This window comes from Danio rerio, chromosome 17 (assembly GCF_049306965.1).
Source record: "Danio rerio strain Tuebingen ecotype United States chromosome 17, GRCz12tu, whole genome shotgun sequence".
NCBI lineage: Eukaryota > Metazoa > Chordata > Actinopteri > Cypriniformes > Danionidae > Danio > Danio rerio.
The window spans coordinates 41,538,894-41,560,347 of NC_133192.1; the positions used below are offsets into that span (position 1 = coordinate 41,538,894).

The 21,454-nt window shown below is 35.1% G+C and overlaps 1 long non-coding RNA gene across 1 annotated transcript; it reads right to left on the minus strand.

The window, feature by feature from the left end:
• Positions 1 to 8,462: 8,462 nt before the first annotated feature.
• On the minus strand, positions 8,463 to 19,740 carry LOC141378450 (uncharacterized). Its single transcript, XR_012393096.1, has 5 exons — positions 19,675 to 19,740; positions 19,229 to 19,268; positions 19,066 to 19,118; positions 17,920 to 18,910; positions 8,463 to 9,061 (listed from the first exon to the last, which is right to left on the minus strand). It is a non-coding gene; the product is annotated as an uncharacterized lncRNA (long non-coding RNA).
• Positions 19,741 to 21,454: the final 1,714 nt, after the last annotated feature.

Genomic DNA, 21,454 nt, shown 5'->3' on the forward strand with positions numbered 1-21,454 from the left:
GTATATGTACAGCTATTTTTCAGCCAATGATAAACTTTCGGTGAAATCTTAATGTAACTATTTTCAATTTTAAGGTTCCTTTTACATGTTGTAATGTAATTGCAATACATTTAGTTAAACAGACTTAGGGTGCTTTCACACCTAGACTTTTGTTCCAGAACCTGGCGCGTTCCCCCAGTTAGCACGGTTCGTTTGGCATGTAAATCCAGCAATCGTGCACTGATCCATGCCAAAACAATCGGTCCGAGATCGCCTGAATGAGATGGTCTCGGCTCGATTGAAATGAACTTTGGAGTGGATACGATCTGAACCAAGCTTTACCCCAGTGTATTATGGATTTGTAATAGGCATATACACGGCTATATGAAGAAACATGAATTTTCCTGCCCTGCTTCCTGCCGTGTGATCCCTAGTGTTTGTGTCATGTTCCCATTGGTCAACCTTGTCATGTGTGCTTCCTAGTGTGTGTATGTGTCATGCTCCCATTTATTTGTTCTGTCTTGTCTCTCGTGTTTCATTGGTTTACCTTGTCGTGTGATCCCTTGGTTAATATATAAACAGCCTCTTGTTTCATTGTACCTTGTCTAGATTTATATTACGTTGTTTTTCTGTCGGTAAGTGGTTTGTGTTTTCATGCCATGCGTTTATTTCTGGTTACATGTTTTGTTCATTCAGTTCACTGTAAATAAACTACACTTGGGTTCAGTTAAACTCGCCGTCAGCGATCATCCATTAATAAGAGCTGTTTATCCGCTAGGAAACCTGACCAAACAGCAGTATTTGTTATCTGTTATTTGTCTCTATAATGTAAAGCCTATAATGCATAAGTCAACTGCTATGAGAAAGTCTTACTTCTGATTTATATTTGGTGACTGTGTTTGTGGGTGTCACCATTCAAAGTTAAAGCTCAACTTTTTACTTGTGAAGTCTTATTGCTCATCGTCATAAATTAAAATAAGGACATGTGACAGCTGAGCGGAACTCTGCAAATAAACCATGAAACTCTGACCAATGTGAGGAAATTTTACTCGCATGTGACTTGTTTTAGCTCTTTTGGTCTGTTTAGAAACTTTGCCATGGGAAAGTGAACCGCACAAAAAAAAGTGCAACAATGTAACAATTTTATTGCCTGTTTTGGAACAAAAGAATTGATCCAGAGGCGTGAAAGCACGCTTCAGCATTCATTATGAATCTATTTTTGGTGCAAAGCTCCCAATCAGCTGTAAAAGTGTAATTTGTAGTTGTAAAGGATAGCCACAAATGTGTATCAGTTAATTTGTAATCGCAGAGCAAAAACTCCATTGAAAATATAGGGGTAAAGTAAACTGTCATATTTTAAAGTCATGGCGAGAGAAAATGGGATATAATAAGTCTGAGACCATCTTCTTAGCGTATAACTAACCGGCATTGAAGATCACAGATTTTTAAAGAAATCAGACATCGTAGGTGGCAGTTTTACAATGGATGAATTACTGGTTTGTAAACATTTAGGATGCTGACGAAGGGAGGTGGCAGTAAAAAAACGGGAGCGCTAGCATTTAAAGCAATGCAATGACATGTGATGTGGTACAGAGTTTGTTGTTGTCTTAGAAATTATATTGTTTACATATTATATATATTATTTACATAATGATTTCAGCCTATTATAACAGCTTGTCACCCAGTGATAAGCACAGTGATTCTGCAAAATTAACGATAATGTGAGCGTCGTTCGTCTGACATGTACATCTGTGACAGCAGCCTCCCAACGGATATTGGATAAGATGAAATGGCCAAGCATCCAGCCCCAAACTATCCCATTGAAACTCCAAGTGATTTTAACAAGAGAGAAATTAAAGGCCTAACATTTTGGATCCCAAAATTATTTTCTGTGTGGTTATGTGCAAGAAAAAATGTTCCATCATTACCAGATTCAAAATTTTGTAGTGCTAAAAACCGAGGTTCTCCCTAGCCAACGACAAGGAAAGAAGACGGAACTGTACAAGGCCTGGATAATTAATTATCAACAAGCAAAACTGCATTCTGACAGTGAACTGCACCTGTATGGCAGGGTATGTGAACGTACATTTTCCCGTTTCATTCTTAGCATTCAGTGTTCGTAATTTAATTAACCATATTTCACTGTTTTTGCCAAAACCATGGCTGCAATCAAAAATGAGTAATGTGTATGATTCAGCATAGCGAAACTTACCTGATATGAAATGAGAACTGCAGAGTGCAGCATTTTTAATTAGGTCACTTCATTAAGCTCCCTTTGAATTTAGCATCCTACTGCACAACACGACATGTTTGCTATTGCAACGGTCTCTTCTGCAACCGGGAACCCGTGTGACGTCATGTGTGACGTAGGTTGATAATTCGTCTATAGAAAGACCACCAGAAGCGAACCGAAGGCTGGCTGGCTGAAATTAAAAGACCATGTGCATATACCCCATTATGGTATAAAAGGTCATTTTTATATCCTCATTTGATTTTTTTATTTGTCGTAATTATTTTATTTCAAAAATACAATTTAGAATTATTGTTTTGTGTCTCAAAAAAAGAAAAGAAATAAAAACATAAAAAATTGACGTTTTGTCATAATTATGGCTCCTCTTTTAATCTTGAATCATTAAAAGTCATAATTATGACAAAAAGTTATAGCCGTGTCTAATAATCATAACTCTTGCTTTAAGTCATAGTTATCATTTTTCAAAACATTAAATGCTGCTGAAAAATATGGCTCTGGATCTAAGTCTTTTAAATGAATATGATGTAAAGCACCCAGCTATAAATGTGCATGCATGAATAAAATTACAGTGTTGTTTATTGCTGGATGGATTACTCTGTTAAAGCAAAGAACATCTTTCATATTTCAGAGCGTGTAGTAAGAAGCATACAGCTTGACACCGATCTCACACATTTTTTTTTCCTCAAGACTGTCAGTTTACGAGTCCTGGAATACAGTTCAATATTGACCTTTCTTGGAGAAAACGGCTATTCATACTCTCATGCATACACTCACGAAAAACACTGTTTGCATCTTATGTCTCTGCTTTTGCAAAATCGCTACATGTTCCTAAATATTCATCTACAATGGACAAACTGAATGACTCATCGTATGTTTGGATATTGCTGAATTCTCAAATAATTGCATGCCAACAACAGCTTTAGAAATATATTTATTGGGAAAAATTGTGATGTGTTCTTGTTTTACCCACACTATCTGTTAAAAGTTTTGTCGCTTATCCAAGTTTTAGGAACAACAAATAGTAACTTGACTTCTAGTTAATTATAAGCATCAGAAGTGCCTTATATGAAAGACAAATGCCTCTAGATTACACTTATTTTACCAAAATAAAATAAGATCATGCCTTGATTTTGAATTATTGAACTAGGACAGTAAGGTCTTGTTACTTAACAGAAATAATGTACAATATAGAATATCAAGTCATGGTGCAGTGAAAAAAGAATAATTATTGTGCATGACTTACATGAGGGTATAACTGCATTAATACATCTCTGCAATGACTCAAATAACGTATTAATAAAGTCATCTGGAATGTCAAAAAAGCAATCTTGCAGGACTCCCAGAGTTAATCAAGATTCTTTGGATTGATCTTTAATCCCTCCTCATTCATCTTACCCCATACATGCTCAATAATTTTCATGTCTGGTGACTGAGCTGGCCAATCTTGGGACACCTTGACCTTCTTTGCATTCAGGAACTTTAATGTGGAGGCTGAAGTATGAGAAGGAGTGCTATCCTGTTGAAGAATTTTCCCTCTCCTGTGGTTTGTAATGTAATGGGCAGCACAAATGTCTTGATACCTCAGGCTGTTGATGTTGCCATCCACTCTGCAGATCTCTCGCTTGACCCCATACTTAATGTAGCTCCAAACCATGATTTTTCCTTCGCCAAACTTGACTAATTTCTGTGAGAATCTTGGGTCCATGTGGGTTCCAATAGGTCTTCTGCAGTATTTGTGATGATTAGTTCATCAACCTTCTGCCACTTTTCCAAATGACCAACTAGTAATTACTGCTTTTACAACTGGGATTGACGACAAGACTTTTGTCAGGTAGTGTATGCCCGTGTGAATATGATAAGTGTGAAAAGGAATAAAAGTTGTTGTTGTCATACTGCTCCACTGCTCTCATTTCAACTAGAAACTGCAGTCAAACATATGTTATTACACGTTTTTATAGTTTTACAAAAATGTAGGCTGATATGTGCATTTTCAAGGAGCCTGCATTGTGCTTTTGTGCTTTGTGTGTGGATAAAAGCATTTTAAGTTTTGAAATATTGATGAAATGGGGATCACAAAAAAGCTGATTCAATGGATTTCAAAGGATCTGAAAACACTTTTCTTACTATCCTCTGAGGTGTGTGTGTGTTTGTGCATGTGAGCTTCAGATTAAACCCTTTATTCATTCCTTTTCACAAATATAATTTGTTCCGTTTACCATATGCTTTAAATATGTTATGTTGTAACTGATGCACCTACATATTTAGCGTTGCCTTTGGCCTGTGTTCCTTCATGTGGTTTGAATACTCACATGTCAAAGTGTCAATTGTCACACCTCTTCTGTTACTCAAATATGCTACTAATTGGCAATCAATGAGCTATGCTTGCAATCTCTGAGGTATGAAATTCCTCATACCATATTCAGAGTTTTATTAAAACCATAACAAGTAAACTAACACAAACTGTGTATTCCTCTTATTTGCATGTGCTTGTAAAATAAAAAATATCAGTTCTGTTGACGTCATCATGTTCATGTGCTAGAAATTGGCAATCAAAACAAAAATGTCAGACTAAAGAGCTCTATGTACAGATGAGTAGTATATTTGTGTCCACTGGTACGTTGCTGGCATGGCAGAGCAACCGTTTTCAATTCGTTCTTGTAGTAGTTGAGCATGAACACTCCCACACTTTATTATGAGATTGAAAGTGACACAAATAAATTGATTAGAGCAGCCAGGAGCTTCAGAAAAGTTGGGCATTTCTCGACTATGCAAATGTCAAGCAAAAAATTTTGGCCGACAACCAATCGCTGTGAAAAGTAGGCAAGGCAAGATGTTGGCGGAGAGCAAGTGTTTGTGGACTATGCTAAAATCAATTGTTGGCTACTAAAAGAACATATTCTTTCAAACTTTTCACAAACATATTGAAGCATGTATGCCTGTATGTTTATTCATTGATTCATCAATAGCCCCCAGCTAGGGGCCGTTCACATATCACATTTTTATCTCTTTATTGATTCTAATGGAGAGCAGCTTATGAGCACAAATAGAAACCCAACCAATCATCTTTACACTTTAACAGAATATACAGATTTCAGTAATAACTAATTACCTCATAAAAACGCAAAGTCACCCAAACACTGCAGTGCTTTTTAATTCCCTCCATAAATAAAACTTGTATCAGAGCTGCAGCAAGGGTTTGTCTGTTGTGGATTCTCTAAGAGAATAGTTGATCGAACCCAGAAGTACATTAAAATTGGTGAAGTAAGTGACACTCCACTAAGTTTTAGATGTGATATGTGAACAGACTCTTCCAGTGACATTAATAAAAGGCCAGCTATTTATAATGCAGTGTTTTAGTGGTTTTTACAGATACAGCTGAAGTCAGAATTATTAGCCACCCTGAATTATTAGCCCCTTATTTATTTTTTTCCTCAATTTCTGTTTAATGGAGAGAAGATTTTTCTCAACACATTTCTAAACATAATAGTTTTAATAACTCATTTCTAATAACTGATTTATTTTATCTTTGCCATGATGACAGTAAATAATAGTTTACTAGATATTTTTCAAGACACTTCTATAAAACTTAAAGTGACATTTAAAGGCGTAACTAGATCAATGAGGTTAAGGCAGGTTATGGTAATTAGGCAAGTTATTGTATAATAATGGTTTGTTCTGTAGTCTATCAAAAATATATATAGCTTAAAGGGGCTAATAATTTTGTCCTTAAAATGGTGTTTAAAAAATTAAAACTGCTTTTATTCTAGCCAAAATAAAACAAATAAGATTTTAACTTGAAGAAAAAAACATTATTAGACATACTGTGAAAATGTCTGTGCTGTTATACATCATTTGGGAAATATGTAAAAAATAAATAAATCAATCAATAAAAAGAAGGCTAATAATTCTGACTTCAACTGTATGTGTGAAAATGGAGGATTTTGATAATATTGTTTTCTGTATGCAAATTTTTTACCATAAAACGTATCACTTGTTTAAACAGGTTTTTTTTTTTTTTTTTTTTTATCAATACCTGTAAAAAGACTGTTTAGCATATTTGGTATACTTCAAACTAAATAGAAGAACAAACTGAAATACTGAAAGTTCAATGAACAGTTCATGTTGAGTTTGTTTCTGAAGTTCGAAAGGAGAAAAGGAGAACAACATCCAAAACAACAACACTAAACATATGAGTACACTAAAGAATTATGTATCAGAGCTGGTGAAGCAAAGTTAATTTTCACAGCCCATTTTTCATTTAGTCATAAGTCTTCTTAAGTTATTCCATTTTAGCTTTTATATTTTAGTGTTCTGAATTATTTTAGTCTTAGTCTAGTTTTAGTTCACTACATTTCTGTAGATTAAAGTCCACTAAATCTACTCTAGATCTATAGTTGACTAAAATATATTTTGTTTAAGTTAAGTGGAATTTAATTAAATATTGTATACATTTATTTACACAAAATATGCAAACTTAAAATGAAATAAAACAGTTTATTAAAATATGGAATGTAGCTTTCCATTGAATACCAAAAAATAGATATGCATTGTTTATTTATATCGTAAGTAAAATATAAAGTTATGTGTCGGCAATCAATCCACATGTAAGAACAGTAGCCGTCTGAAAATGCAGGATTGGTACAATTATTTAGCAAACTCTTTATTTTAACATGGTAATCTACTACAATTTTTAACCAGTCTGTTGAACAGTTACATGCCATTACGTCTTTGAAAGGGTTTAAAATAGCAAATTAATAGTTTAAGATGTAAGTGAATCTTCTTTTTCTCTCAGCTGTTTTCATTTTATAGTCTTTGTTATAGTTTAATCAGATTGACATCCTTTGTAATCGCATCCTGTAATCGCATCCCGCGTCTACTGTGGACCAGTTACTTTCAAATGTGTGTGTGTGTGGGACATGCATTACACACCAAGATTAATTCTGATTAGATATTTTTTTAAAAACGTCCCTTAATCATATTCTTGTCTCGTTTTATTTAGTCAACAAATATATCAGTATATTAGAGGTATCACTTCAGTACGATTGAATAAGTTGTACAGCATTATAGTAGGGGTATCACTTCAGTACTATTGCAGTAGTTGTACTAAAGTTGTACTGTAGTAGTAATTCAGTTGAATTGCAGTAGTGGGACTGTATTTGTACTGTAGTAATGCTTTAGTTGTATTGCAGTAGATGTACTGCAGTTGGTTGTATTGTGGTACTTCATTTGTATTGCAGAAATACTGCAAAATACTTAACACAGTTTTTTTTTTTTTTTTTTTGTGTGTGTGTCCTAAAAACTGCAGTAATTTTTTGTAATGGTACTTCCACGTGGGGGACTTGGGTTAATCAAAAACCATAAATTATCTTTCAGCCTTTGTTTGAACTATGTTTAAACTTAGAACTTTGTTTGAAGTATATCAAGCCCTTTATACAACAATTCATTTTATTAAAAGTTAATTTTGAGTAACTTACATTTTAGATCAAATATTGTTCATTTTTCCAATGCCAATAGAAGCTCAAATAAAGTGATGGATTGGCCATTGAACCTTCAACACATGCGATAGAATTCATTTCCTTATGAAAGTTTTTTTTTTTTTTTTTGCCGTTTTTTTTTTTTGCAGGTCATTTAATCAAGAGATTAAATATAAAAATAGTCACTAGTTCAATCAGCTGCATTTCCATTACCCATTAAAATGTGTGAAGTAAGAACCACATAACAATTGAAAAGGTGTAATTAAATCTGGTTATAATTAAAATCTGTTGTTTTAAGTTTTTTGAATGAAGTGTTAATTTAATAAGACATTGTTGTTTCAGAAAAAATCCCACCACTAATACACTCTGTCAGGAATGAGCAAATGAAGTGATACAAACAGTGTAAAAATTCCAAAGCTGTCTGCTAACTGAGTGACTGCTAATGCTGCGAACAGAAAAATGTTACCTGAAAGAGTGACAGTAGTCTAATGATGTTGGCATGCTAATTGTTCTTGGTTCTGGGTTTTAACAAAAAAGGTCACAAGTTCAGTCCCAAATTGGTGCAAACCCAGGAATAAAGTTAATGAGAGCACAATCTTTCTCCATCACCGCTGTGCCCTTCGCCCCCATTTAACCCCAGGTTACTCTGAAGGAAGACCACCCTTGCAATCAATTTACTGTTATTTTCAGTCAAATAAGAGCATATGTTTAAATGACAATTATACAGATAAGAGAATTATTAATATGTAATCCTGAGTGATTCATTAGTTTAATTTATTTTCTACTGCTAGAAGCATTGTCAACATTGTCAGAAAATGCTATACATATTTTTGTGTTAAGTACTTAAGGACAAACTGGCTGGAAGTAGAATTTTTTTGTGTGAGATCTACCGGCAATGCATGGAATGTTACCTCATAACATAGAGAAACACTGTACATGTTATAAATTAAAACAATTAAACAAAATATTAACACATACTAGTGAAACAGAAAATGTCATATAAATTCACAGAACATGATAGCAACTTACAAATTACATTACATACAAGTAAACAGTCTAGCATGGTATGTATTTTAATGTATAGATAGCAAGACATTTAATTACAAAAAAATAAAGGGGTAGAACAATGAAACTGAAACACTAAGAACAAAGTGTGAAGGCTTAATTAGCAAAATAATAGCACAGTTTACATTATGAGTGACATATTAAAGTTCAAAAGAGGACAAATTGTTGGTGTGTGTTTTGCTGGCACATCTGTGACCAAGGCAGCAAGTCTTTGTGATGTTTCAAAAGCCACGATTTCCAGAGTATTGTCAGCATAGCACCAGGACTGACGAACCACGTCTAACAGGAGTAACTGTGGACGCAAGAGGAAGCTGTCTGAAAGGGATGTCCAGGTGCTCATTCATAGGCTCATTCAAACATCATGAGGGAAACAGTCTGAGGTTCCACTTAGTTTAAAAAAAAAACTATTTGTGCCATTTGGGAAGCAGCTAGATGAGAAACAGGGGTGCCCGACCCGAGAAAACTCGATGGGTAAAAATGTTTTCCAATATGTAAATTTTTACTTGAGCTTTGTAAATATGTATCACACTTTGTAATGTGGGGCGACGCAGTGGCGCAGTAGGTAGTGCTGTCGTCTCACAGCAAGAAGGTTGCTGGGTAGCTGGTTTGAGCCTTGGCTCAGTTGGCGTTTCTTTGTGGAGTTTGCATGTTCTCCCTGCATTCACGTGGGTTTCCTCCGTGTGCTCCGGTTTCCCCCACAGTCCAAAGACATGCGGTACAGGTGAATTGCGTAGGATAAATTGTCCGGAGTGTATGAGTGTGTGTGTGAATGAGTGTGTGTAGATGTTTCCCACAGGTGGGTTGCGGCTGGAAGGGCTGCATAAAACATGCTGGATAAGTTGGCGGTTCATTCCGCTGTGGCGAACCCGGATTAATAAAGGGACTAAGCTGACATGAAAATGAATGAATAAATGAACTTTGTAATGTTGTTTTGCACTTCCCGGTCATCGAATGTTTGTACTACATTGACGATGCTTGTGAGCTGTGCCAGAGATGCCTCTAGATGGCATTTTTTCCATTAAAATAAGATTATTATTTACTTTAACATATTTAAATTCTGCTTATTTTATACTTTTCAAATAATAAAACATTGAAAATTAGTTTATATTGTTTCCAAAAGTTATTTCCACTTTTTTATAAGAATTAAAGTGGCTGTTTTTAAGCAATGTGTGTTTTAATTTTAGTAGTTCAACGTTGATGTTTAATAGATATTCATAGATAGTGTGTTTCCATCAATCATTTTTAAATCAATTATGCACCCTTTATTTAAACATCTCACAGCATATTTACTGTACAAAACTTGTAAGTGAACTTTGAGGCCAAAAAAATTAAATAAATATATAAATAAAATAATCGTTCATAAATCATGATCTAGTTAAAATGTTCAATTAATCGAGAATTAGATTTTAGGTCAAATTGTCCAGCCACATTTGACAGACGGACAGACAGACAGACAGACAGACAGGTAGATAGAGACAATCAGGCAGACAGACAAACTTTATAGGAAGAAAAGCCTAAGTGCAGAGCATCTCTTGCACTCGGCTTTAATTAAATGAATTTTGCAAGCACCATTTTTCTTTGTGGATGTTTCCCACGTCCTTTTACCCTTTTAGAGCATGAAGAAGATAAAGTAAGACAGCGCAAGGGAAAAAAAGAGGCAAATTATTTCTGCAGAGTCGCTGATGAACATGTGGCTGTCTGTTGTTATACTGGAGAAATATACACCCAAACACTATTAATATGGAAATAATGTGTGCCAACAGTCAGGTTTTTTAATGACTTATACAGCCATATAACATTTCTGAGCATTTTATAAATGAGACCCTGGAGACTTGTTTATATTTATGGATTCCATGCAGAAACATCACAGATTTATACCGATGGCATCAAGCTAAAAATATTTGAGATATTATCCAGCATGCCATCTTGAACAGCTGCAAAAGCAAAGGTGACAGGCGGCTTAATTGAGTTGTATTTTTCATATCTCAACATGGAAACATTTTAGGGGACACACATTCATCTTGCATGCCATGAAAAAGACTGACGGTAAATGAAGGCCAAAAGAGATTTTCTACGATCACAATGTGATATCAATTCTGAAAATGTACATGTTTTCAGCATTCTTCAAAATCTCTTCATTTTTGGTCAACATAACGTAAAAATTCAAGGATGCGTAAATGATGGCAGAATTGTCATTTTTGGGTGACCTATATCCCTTTCAAACATAAAAAGACATTAATTTCCCTGCCTTCTAACCCCATTTCAAAGACTGGTTCACAATATGTGTCTGAAAAGTTAGATAACCTTGTGACATTTGCAATATATTAGTATTATTTGTGTTATATAGTAAGTTTTATTTCCCACATCCCCACTATTTCCCAGAAATCACTTACTGCTTCCAAAAATATCTATAAAGATAACTTACAACAACTTTTGAATCCACACTAATGGACAATCATTTTCTATAAGCACATACTGAATATCTGTCATCTGACACTTTAAATTGCAGAGTGCATTGTGATTTTTAATGTTTTCTAGAGCAGCTCAGCTGGTGGTTTGCATACTTAAAATAAAAATTTAAATAAATTACATCAGTACAAACTTTCATCTACTAAATAATATTGTATTAATTGTGGCTCTCCTTTAAATAGCAGTTTAAAGAAACAAGAAGCTGTTTTATGGACAACAACATGGTTCTCTGCCTGGGGATCTTCAGCTCTAATTTTAAACAGCCCAAAGGAGAACTGTATTTTTTAGACACCGCTTTAAAGTAGCTCAGGAGACTTAATACATTCCCAATTATGCTTCCTTTTAAGTATCAACTTTGTCTGAGATGTTTCTTCCAAAATGCCTATGGGGAAATAAAAAATAGACCCAAATGAAACAATTGTTGACATACAGCAAGACCGTATGGAGCTGATGAAGTATCAGAGGAAACATGATGAGACACCGTTGTGTTTATATTAAAATCTTTTGATAGCAGACTCGGTATCTGTGAGCACAGAGCACAGAGAGACAATATTGATCTTCTCTGGAACTCTAAAGGTGAGTCTTTCTCTCTGGAGGAAAAGAATGAGGCAGATTTATGTAAAAACAGAAAAAGTTCAACATGTTCTTCGTTTATTGAAACTTGCTGATAGTACAATGAAGATATTAGAAATTTCTTTGGTGATTTTTCTTCTCTACGGTAGCTTGGATCGTTTAATATGTGAATCTTTAGTAAATTGAAAGATCTATATAGACTGTTTTACTAATATACTTACAATAAGTCACATTCAAATGTGTAACAGGACATCCAGCGCAGTGGAATGACATTTGTATTACTTTTATCTTCAGTTTTTAAAGCAACAATTCACCAAAAAATGAAAATTCTGCTATTGTTCACTCCCTTTCACTTGTTGCAAACCCATTTGAGATTTTTTCATCTATTGAACACATAATAGGATACTTTGAAGAATGTTTGAAATCGGTAACCACTGACTTACGAAATATTTGTTTTTGCTTCTACTACTGTTCTATCAGGTTTCCAGCATTCTTCAAAATATCTTCTTTTGTGGTCAACAGAATGAAACAATTAAAACAGGTTTGTAGCAAGTCAAGTATGAGTAAATAATTTTTCATAATTGGGTGAACTAAGATATAAAAAGACATTCATTGCCATGCCTTTTAAGCCCATTTCAAACACTGGCTCAAAAAGGGCGTCTGAAAAAAATGGCTCGTTTTCACTGACTGGTACAGTACGGTATGGTTCGGGTCGGTACGGATCACCTATTGTGTTATATAGGGACAGTGCTCCCCACAGGTTTGAAATATACTTGCAGTGGTAGCCAGATTGAAAAACACCATTTACTCACATCACATATATGGTCAGCTACACGAGACAAACAAAAGAATTACAGAAATAACATCATGAAATGACAGAAATAAAAGGAATAAAAACTGACAATATTCATTAATTCCTTTTCTTTTCGGCTAAGTCCCTTTATTAATCAGGGGTCCCCACAGCAGAATGATCCGCCAACTAAACCAGCATACAAATTATGCAGCGAATGCCCTTCCAGCAACCCAACACCGGGAAACACTCTTACATTCACACACATACAGTATGGCCAATTTAGCTTGCCCAATTCACCTGTACTGCATGTCTTTGGACCTGTGGTGGAAACCAGAGCACTCAGAGAAAACCCAAGCGAACACGAGCAGAACATGCAAACTCCCCACAGAAATGCCAACCGACCCAGCAGGGGCTTGAACCAGCAATCAGGGCCGGCCCAAGCCTTCAGGGGGTCCTAAGCAGGATTTTATTTGGGGCCCCCTTGGTGCAAACAATATGACAAATTATGGTCAATCCTTGATAATAAGGATAAGACTATAAATTTAAAACACACATTATCGATTTTATTCGCTGTAGCTGTGTTGCTTATATCATAAAATATATGTTTTAAGGCAATTCTAAATATTATTCTGCAGAAACAAGTTCCTCATGATCCAACTTTTTATATAACTACTTGCCACAAATCTAAATAATTAGACACAAAACATTAATATGGGCTGGCAGAAACAAAAGCAGCTGGAAGTAGCCAATAACAAACTTATTTTTATTATTATTCAGACACAAGACGCTGCCAAACAGTCAAACATAGTGACAATAAAGATACATTTTTTTTATTGGATATAAATGTTAATACTGAAAAAAATCATATTGTATTTTGTAGTTCAAATAACTTAACACATCTATTTAAATTAAAATCAAACTAAATCAGGTAGCATTTTCTAGACATACTCGCATATAAATCAAATTAGTAAATATGTACAAAAAATTTTCAGTTTTCAGAAATAATTCTAAATTAAGTGATTTTTTTTTGTAAAACAAATTAATCTGCCAATAAGATAAGTAAAATAATCTTATTTAAAACCTAAAACAATATTTTTATATACCCTAATTGACAGATTATTGAGCTTTTTTAATGAAAAATTCACATAATTTTGACTAAAAACCTGTCAAGAAAATGTTTATTGGTTTAAGAATTTTTAGATATTTGGACTAAAAATCACACAAAAACTATAAGAAAGAAAATCATTTTTGCAGTGTATTTATTTATTTATTTATTATGATGAATTTTTTTTTATATAAACACGCATTTATAGAATTGCAACAATGTAAAACAAGTGCACATCTGTCAAACAAGCTTAAAAATGCTGATGTGCAGAGAGGAGTGGATGACTGAGGAGAGCACATCTCTCACAGCAGCAAAATCTTAATTTAGTGGAATATGCATTTAAGAAAAAAAACTGCCAAAATAGTAATTTATTGCTTTCTAATTTTCTGTAAACTTAAAACACTTATTACAACTTGACCAACTAATTTTATGTAAACATGGAAACATTTTATGCTTAGCCCTGGTTTATTTTTAATAAAAAAATATGTATCCCCACTATTTTCAACTGATCAGAATGCTCTGAGAGGTGAGCACAGACTCCTCTAAGCACGTATGTTTTCAGCAGTGGAGAACATTAGTTATTTACTCATCTATTTAAGTTTTTTAATTCCCCTAATATTATTTTTTTTGCCAAAATACCATCTACAAGACTTTGACAAGGTTTGTAGGAGTCAAATAAACGCAAGTCCCTTCTAATTAAATGTTTATGTCCTATTGATATCTTTATATATTTTGGCGGAGGTTAAAAGTTTGAGCACATAGGAAGTTGCACTGGCCGCGGGCACGCGCGAGCGATATAGCGAAGTGAAAGCGCGTCTGTAACCGTACGTTCACACCGAAAGCGGCGAGAGCGTCCAAGGTCGCTCTGGCCGCCCTGGCGACAACACTCTCTGCATTCAGCTCCTGCAGCGAGAGCGTCAAAACTCGCTACATTGATCTCATATTTAAAGGAGCCGTTGCAGCATATCAGTTACATTCCTGCATAAAACATGTTTCCAGCGTGAAAATGTTGCGCACTTCTTATCAAATTCATACAACAATGGAAGATCAAGTTACGTGTGGTGTGGCTTTGCTCTATTTATCCAATATGTGTCCATATGTCTGAAATAGCAGCAGTACTGTTTTGTACTGTCACATCACGTGAGATTCCCGCTTTTTAAGATAAATTTATATAACATTAATGAACATCAGTAACTCGCCAGTAACTTATTTAATGTTCCTGTAGGAAAAAATTGTAAATAATTGGAAATCCAGCGACAGCAATAATCAAACCCTTGGGAACAACTGTGGTCGGAACCAAAGTTCACAGGTCTGTGTTCTCTGAACTGCTATCAATCGATGGACGTCTTCATTCTGATTGCTTGCCGCCAAACCGCGTCATAGCTCATTACCATAAAGTTGACTTCATTTCAACTCTCCTCGACGCTCACGCTGGCGAAGATGCGCCGCGCTGCTCCTCGCCGCCTTTCGCCGCCGGCTCTCATTGAAAATGAATGACTTCCGGCTACTTTGACGCTCTCGCCGCTTTCGGTGTGAACGTACGGTAAGAAAGAAACTAGTGGCAAATTCGGGGGAGCTGGATGTCTGAAACACACAAATACATCGGCCCAGCTTGGACAGAAGAAAGTGTCTGTATGCCTGAGATATTCACCATTGCAATGGCTCATCTCTCAGACTCAGTGATTTACATGACGCTGGTGTATGTCTAATGATCCGCCATTAATGGAAGCGCTACCTGGTGGCGGCTGGGTGTACTGTAGCTAAAGCGGTTATCTGCTGCAGTCGGTGTTGAAAACGGTGTGGCCACGGGGCCCTAAGCAGCCGCTTAGTTCGCTTATGCCTTGGGCCGGCTCTGCCAGCAATCTTTTGTGCTGTGAGGCAATCATGCTACCCACTCCGCCACCGTGCTGCCCCAACTGATAACATCTCTAAACAATATTATAATCACAAGCGTAGATTATAAATAAGGCAAATTAGTTGATCAACCATTTCTAATGGTGTACACATATTCTGCAACCAGTTTAGATGTCATTTTGTCCCCTCTGAGTATAGTAAAGTTTTTTAAGTCATTTAGATTTAAGAATGAATTATTTCAAGTTTATCTCGCTCTCACACAGTCAGCTGTGAAGCCAAGCAAAAGTAGGTTTAAATAAAAAGGTAATGTAAAAACACATACAATTAACAAACTTTCCAAAGCAAAAACCAAATTCCAGACATTAGGAGATTTAGAAACCCCAGCAGGATGCATTTTTAGTGCCAAAAAGGCAGGTCTCTGTGGGTACTCAGCATAAATGAGCACGCCCTTTTTGAATATTAATATTTTTATCCACTTCTCAGAGAATGAGGATAACATATTTAGGTGCTTTATGTTGGGTAATCTTACATCTTAAAGAAGAGAAATTTTTACTTTAAATTTAAACAAATTATTGCGTAAAAATAAATTACAAACTACAAACTTACAAACAAGTTTTTTTTTATGTTTGCTTGATTTTTCCTGTTTATTATAATGTTATTTAATATTTTCCCCCATATTAATTTGGGTGTACTCATTTTTAGACTGTGATCTTAAGTTGTTTTGTTAGACTAGTTTCAGTTTTAGCTTTGGTATCCTTTTTGTAGCATCCTATAGAAAATATAAATTTATTCTGTCAGGAATTTACTCATTTATTCAGAGCACTGTATAAATATATGATTTTTGATTAGTGTTTTTTGTCAGTTTCTCTATCAGAACAAGTTATCTGGTCTATGCTAACCTCTTAAATCTAGCCCCTGAGTGCATAGTAAAATGTAATATTGTGCATTTAAATCTCAATCTCCACACTAAACAGCAGGTGTAACCTTTGTAAACAAGAGAGCTCCTCTTTCTGCAGATAAACTGGAGAGATCTTTTAAGCAGCTGACTTCTGAAATCCAGGGCTCATGTGATGTTGCCAGTGCTGGGGCTGCATTTTTGTGCTAAACCCTGCTGTAGGCGACTGTATGAAAACTCAGTGGAGCTCTCTAACACCTTGCCGTCAGACAGAATTTAAATTTCAAAGCTGTATGCCCGCCAAATAAAGGTTGTGCTACCCACAAACTCTATTTTCTTTGCTTGAAAATGAAATTACTGCATTTAAATGGTTCCCTTGTGAAAATTAAACATCCCCTGAAAAGACTTGAAATACGCAGATTTGTCAATGTGTGATGTAATTTCAACTTTCAACTCAAACATGTAGACTGTGCGGGGCACTTAGAGTAGCCCCTGCCCTCTAACTAATAGCCAAAATGTTTCATTTGTATCAGCGCATCTGACCTCATGACAACCACAATCTGTTTTAGCAATGCTAAGTCTGTCTAAAAAATGCGACACACCAAGCTGATGACAAAAAGCTAGCCTCAACGAAAACCAACTATTGTTATTGCCTCTTGTCGGCTGTGTCTGGTCCCATCTGGACCAAAAAGCTGCCTGTGAACATACCAACTCAAAAGAGGCTGTTTTCTCATTCCACAAAGTGAAACTGTAACTTGTGATACACACATAGAAACTGCAAACAAAGCACCGTTCAGTACCATTATCACAGTCATTGTCACTCACCACAGAGAGATTCACTTGTACAAATGTCAATAATAATCCAGAATATTTGCAAATATTTGATCAATGCAGTGAAATTACGTCCAACTTCTTTGTGTTCCCTCTTGACTTGAATAGTTACTTGGTTTTGCCACTTCAGTTTTTGTTCTTGCATTCTTATTCATAGCTAAACAGCCAATTAGACAACTCTCTTTCTACTGACCGCTGAAGCCAATTCTACATGCTGAATCAGGCCAACTCACACTAATGTTAACCCAACAAGAGGCAATGTGAGGAAAACACCAAACAAACTACACTGTAAAAACCAACACATTCTCATTCCCAACTCGTCATATACTGATGCTTGGTCATAAACAAAATAAAAATTACATATTTTTAAAATAAGAAAACTGCGATAATAGGCGTAAATCAGGTTTAAAAAGTGTGTTGACATCTATTGGTAATTATACGAGCCTCCAGCATCTCCCTATGACGCCTCAGGCTCAGGTACAGATTCTATAGGCAATCCCTGCACGTCTAAATATGACGCTAAAGAGGTACCCTGCGTCAATAACTTACGCCGAGGGTTCCTGACCAAGCGTCGGTATATGACGAGTTGGGAGTGAGAATGTGTTGTAAAAACATGATTTGTTCACTCACCTTAACTTAGTAGACCCTTTTCACACTTCCAAGTTTCTCAGTAGCAGAACTCTTCATAGTTGGGGAAACTAGCACTGTGTATGTAATCTTATTTGCTGAAATTAAAAAAAAAAATAAAAAACTCCATGGTGATGTTATAAAGACTTTCCGAAAAAGGAAAAAAAAAATTGTGAGACTGATGGCGGCAGCCAGAGGACAGAGTAACGTCAAATTTACTGTCCTGTCTCAGACACTGTATTAGAAACCCCACTCAGTAGTGGTAATTTGTTTTTTGTAATTTAAAGCAAAAATGATATAATACATATACATACATTAACTTGCATTTTCAAGTTCACTGAACTTAATCTAGCAGACTTTCTCAATTAGAAACAGAACAGACAACGAAACATATTCCACATTTTGTTAAAGGTTTTCATTCCCAATTTAGCAATTACACAATATGTATTTACACTAGAGTTGTCATTATAATGTACTCTTTCTTATAATGTAATTTTTTACAAAAGTAATTGTAAAGTAATTTCAAGAGGAGAAACTAAATAACTGTAAATGTCTAAAATACACAACTCTTAAAAAGAAATGACAGCAGAGCTTAGAAGATTATAAAACCTGATCTCAACATCTTTATTTCAAAGTATTTTTAAGTATACTCTTTTTATTTTTTAATGTAATTGCACTGCAGATATCTGCTCTAATGTTCATCAACAGCTTCTGATTTTCAGGATTTATGCCTCTGTTTGGCTCTTCTTCAGAATTTGTGTGCTGTATAAATATGCCAAACATTAAAAAATCTTTACATTGCAAAATCCTAAACACTAAAGCTGAAGGACATAAACACAACATGAGTACAACAACTCTTATACAAATCATTACTTGCGTGATGCCAGTGCTTTAGCTTTTAGTGTCGCATTACAATTAATTGATTGGTTGTAGTGAAACTTGCAGCTTCACATAATTTATCAACACGAAATGCCCCACACTGCTTGACGTTTTCCTATGAAGAAAGAAAAAAAAACAAATCTAAAACATATTTAATAAATAGTGTACACAATCAAGCTCAGAGTAATCACTAAATCTTTGAAATATAAATTAAAATAATAAAAATATTTGTTTACTGTATTCATATGACAGGAGATATTTTAATCTCACCTGTAGTAAGTCAGTCTTTCTCTGGGAATGTGCCGCAACCTTTGAGAAAATGGCTGAGAGAAAATGAGAAAATGAAATTTATGTGATTTTTTTTTTGTAAATATTTTTCTTTATTATTAGTCTACTGTAACCATGCGAAAAGAGATGTTTAATAAAATCTCACCTGTTGTAAATGAATCTGGCCTCTGGGAATGTGCTGCAACCTTTAGAATGAGAAAATCACATCTGGGTAAATTATTATGAATATTTGTTCTTAAATATTTGACTACTGTACATTTATGAATGAAAATAAAGGTAAAATCGCATCTTTAATAAGTCAGTCTGCTCTCTGGCAACAACCTTTAGAATGAGAAAAGTACATTTAAGTGATTTACTTATAATATTTTTCTAGTGTATTTTATAATGTACATAAATAGAGATCCATTAATATCTATATTAAAAATACCTGTAGTATATTAGTCAGGGAACTAGAAAAGTAAAATTTTTAATATATATTGAGATATTTAAATTCAAATCTAAAACAAACTTTATTAAACATTATAAATGTGGCCAAACTCCTCAAGAATAAGCAAAGGTCTAATAACACAATTTTGTAGAAGCATTACTTACCAAAAATGTGATGATTGAACAATTAAAAAATGGTGAAAAATATCTGTCTGACTTCTTCTGGTGTTCAACAGGCAGTTAGCAAACTGACTTTATAGTGCACATTCTACCACCTGCTGGATTGGAAGTATGGGGTGCAACTTAAAGGAAGCTGGTTCAACATGTTTTTAAGTTGAGTTGACAATACTACATACTAGTTGAGACAGTGAAAACTTACCAGGCTAAGTTGAATTAACAACTTTGTTGTGTCAACTTACAAAATCATGTTGAAAAAACAAAATGCACAATAATTTTTTTACAGTGTACCCTGACATGCTCAAATGGCTAAACATTATTTTGGTGTGTCCCACTTAAACTGTTTCTTTACTCTAAAATACCAACGCAATCTCACGACAATTTGTAACTTTTTCATTTAGTGGCCAATTTGTATGAATTCGTACGATCAGGGCCGGAGTGGGACTCCTTTTCAGCGCTGGAGTTTCAAGCCTTAGACCGGCCCACCTCAGTTCACGACTGACTATATTAAAATAACATCATTTCGAATTCACTTTCTAATTACACGATCACGTATTTTTCAAGATAACAGCTGCTTTATAAGTTTAAATGTTCAACAACTTAAACAGTATTATATGTCTTAACAATAAAAATTAAAAAAATAAATAAATAAATAAATTCATTTAGATAGGTAAGGATCAAACTCGGGTCCTGTAGTGTGACAATGCAACGTGCTGACCACTGGACCACAATGGCACTAACAATGTAACTATCTCTATTGACTACTTAATCTTTGTCTCCCCTTTCTAGATTTCTGATCAATTTATGTCAGATTTATTATTTAGTGAATCATCTGATTTTCATTGACCAGGAGTAATATTCATTAATATTAATTATTCGAATTCTTATATTCACTAAGGTGCCACTGTTTGGGGTCGAATAATAGTTACGTCATCATTAACCTGCAGGCTGCATTTTGCTCACGGGGCTGCGAGAAAATAAATAAAAAGCGCGGAGCTGCAGCAAAATAATGAATAGAAAGAGTGAGGCTATGGTCAAATAAATAATAAAATGAAAAAAAGTGCGACAGCTGAGAGTGCAAGCAGCTAGGGACACCGGCCCTCGTGGCCAAAAAACGGACCGTCCACCGGGAATTCTCCCGGTCCTCCCGATTAGCCAATCCGGGCCTACGTACGATCTAATTTATACAATTTTGTGCGATTTGCTTGTCACCCCATGACGGTTGGGGTTAGGGGTGGAGTTAGGTGCCACACCATCTTTTTAAAATCGTACATTTTCGTACGACTGAACTTGTACGATTTTACAAGAATTTGCCACTAAACTGACAAAATGTAAAATAATTACGTTTCCTCGTGAGATCAGGCTGAAAATACAGCATGCAGTGTGTAATTTGGAGGGGTCTAATATGTACCAGTGCAGACTGTGTGTGTGCTTGGGCTTTAGCAGTTTGTGTGACATTAATGAGAAACCGTTCATTCACCCACTGGAAAGCATATCTGAATATATTATCACCTGTATAGTGCACTATTTGTGCCGTTATCCATATAGAAATGTTTAAGTGTGAATGTCCTAGTTGGCTGCATGCTGACTTTGTATATGCCATGCATATCTCCCCTTGGGGTTTGCTATGAATACTGTATAGAAGTGCATTTCAGCATCCCCTTTTCAGGTTTTTCCTACCTTGTTATGACTGATAAACGTGGAGGACTTCAGATCAACACTGTCTTGGATACTATTTTTAGTCTGAATGCCATAACATCAGAATAAA